Source organism: Chrysochloris asiatica, unplaced genomic scaffold (assembly GCF_000296735.1).
Source record: "Chrysochloris asiatica unplaced genomic scaffold, ChrAsi1.0 scaffold00063, whole genome shotgun sequence".
Taxonomy (NCBI): domain Eukaryota; kingdom Metazoa; phylum Chordata; class Mammalia; order Afrosoricida; family Chrysochloridae; genus Chrysochloris; species Chrysochloris asiatica.
In genome coordinates this window covers 12,590,877-12,593,328 of record NW_006408581.1, presented here as the reverse complement: position 1 = coordinate 12,593,328, position 2,452 = coordinate 12,590,877, and the positions used below count along the sequence as shown (strand labels likewise).

The window sequence follows — 2,452 nt, the reverse complement described above, 5'->3', positions numbered from 1 at the left end:
TGTATTGGACATCTTTGCCTATACCTCTCACTTGCAGTATTTGCTTTACTAGAACTTAGAATCACTAGGCATCCTCTAACCCAAAGAGTGTGAGAGAGTATGACTTGTAATTTTTCATTATTGTTTTCTAGAAAGTCATCATAACTTCATTTTTCTATTTCCATCTTATCTCCTGCTGTCCCTACTCAGTCTTGTCTTTGTGTCTTCCAGAATTTTAGTATCTATTTGGTGGTGGTGGTGGTGTTCTGTGTAGTTATTCCAACTCATAGCGACCTTGAATAAGGTTTTTGAGGTTGTAAATCTTTTTTACAAAATCATAGAAACCTTTATTAAACAAAAGTAGCAAAATGTAAAGTTGTTTCTCGACCTCCATTTAGGTCTTCCTCAAAGAATTCTGCAATCTTTGATTTACATCATTGTCAGCATAGCAGTTTTTGGCATCCTTGAGGACTCAAACAGTGTTATTTTGAAATGTCCTTGAGTTTTGGGAATAAAAAGACTAAAGGAGCAAGATGAGGAATGTAGACATTCTCGTGGGGGTGGGGGGGATGGTCCCTGTGCTAACCCTGAAGAATGAGCAGATGCATTGTTGTGATGGAAAAACATTCTTGGCATAACTTTCCTGGACGTTTCCTCACCAACACAGTTTTCAATTTTCCGAAACTTTTTTTTTTTTAACAGCTAAATAATGCTTTTATTATGAATTGAGTGAGTGAAGGTTTACAAGGCAGATCATCAGTTTTACATTCAACAAATTATTGCAATGATTATAATCCCCTCCATGAATAGTATTTACCTCTATTACCTTTTTTTGTTTTGTTTTATGCACACATACCACACTGAAAATATATATTGGTTTAAATGCCCAAAGGGCACAGTTTGCAAGCCATCTTCCTGCCTTTCTCAGTCCATGGACCTATAGTTCTCTGTTGTTCTGTCTCTCTATGCCACTGCCTTGTCCTCCATCTCTGTTGTTGCTGCTTCTCTGCTTCTCTGGTTACGATCCCTCACTCTTCTCATGCTCTTCCCTTGTGATGGTCCTAGGTTTCTCTGTTCCTTAATCATTTTTTAAGTTGTATACTGTCATGGATGATTCTTTTTAACAAACTCCAATTCACCTCCTTCTGCCATGATCTCTGTGATACCTCCGGTATTGACAGAATTAGGTGGAAGTCTTCGAGGATTTCGAGAGTTCACGCCCTTGGCTTCCAACTGGTTGGCAAAGAAGGGAGGGTTGCACATGCAAAAATCATAGATTATCTCAGATTCTTCTTTAAGAGCATCCATCAGGAGGGTCTTCTGGGGTACTTTAACCACTTTTATGAGATCAGATAAATTATTCTGTTCCACATTTTTCTTTGCATAGTTGAAGCACATATCATCCACTTCCGTTGCAAGGAAATACCAGCCATTTAAGGTTGCTCCTAATAAAGGATAGATGCAGGATGCCCCAGTACCTATATCAATTCCTCTTCGGAGAGTATTTTTGTCAGAGTCCTGGTGACCAATGAGATCTTCAACCCAATGAATATAGTTGAGTCTCAAAGGAACGGTGGGAATTAGTCTCTCCAGAGGAATATCAATAGAAAGTCCAAAATCTTCCCTTAGGAGAGTACAAGTCAGAGCTCCGACTGCTTCAGGGTCTTTAAAATTTAGACTCACTCTTCCATTCAGGTTTATCTGAACATGCTGCTTAAAATCTGAGTATTTGGATGCCAGATATGCAAAGTCGGGAGGTTTGTCCTTGTATCTGTTTCTTGCATGCATTGATTTACTGAGAGCCATCCACCAAAGCCAAAGTTCCTGCCAGACAAAGTGTCCGGCGTGGGCCTCTACAACTCCATAATCCTAACCCATCTGCACCACGAAGCTCCTAGAAATGCAGGTGTTACGCTCCCAGCGCCGCCATCTTATCTAGGCTGTAAATCTTTATGGGAGCAAAAAGCCTCATTCTTCTCCTGAGGAACCACTGGTAGTTTTCAACTGCTGACATTGAAGTTAGCAGTCAGACTCACAGCCACTACACTACCAGAGCTTCTTATTATATATGTGGGCATGCTAAATACCATTATGGTAATTTATAATTATTAAACAATGAAGCCATACAAAATGTAAAAAGAAGGAAACAGGTCCCTAAACCCAAATAACCATTGTTGTTGTTAAGAGAAGTTGAGTCTCTGCTGACTCAGAGTGAGCCTGTACGGGATTTCCAAGGAGCATTTGGTGAGTTGGAACTTCTCAACATGGGGTTTGTATTCCAATGCTGATTCTACAGCACCACACCAGAAGTCCATTGAAGCATGATGAATAGCACCAGAATAGTTAATGATACAGTGCCGCAAGATGGTTCCTCAGGTTGGAAGGCACTCAAAATGCAACTGGGGAAGAGCTGTCTCACAAAGTAGAGTTGACCATGATAACTCTAGTGGACTAAAGCTTTCAGGACCTATAT

The 2,452-nt window shown here is 40.2% G+C and overlaps 1 pseudogene across 1 annotated transcript; it reads right to left on the bottom strand.

Moving 5' to 3' along the window:
* Nucleotides 1–1,040: 1,040 nt before the first annotated feature.
* On the bottom strand, nucleotides 1,041–1,879 carry LOC102814211 (annotated as a pseudogene). The gene has a single exon (XR_438722.1). The product of XR_438722.1 is annotated as a methyltransferase like 16 pseudogene (transcript).
* Between the last annotated feature and the right edge of the window lie 573 nt (nucleotides 1,880–2,452).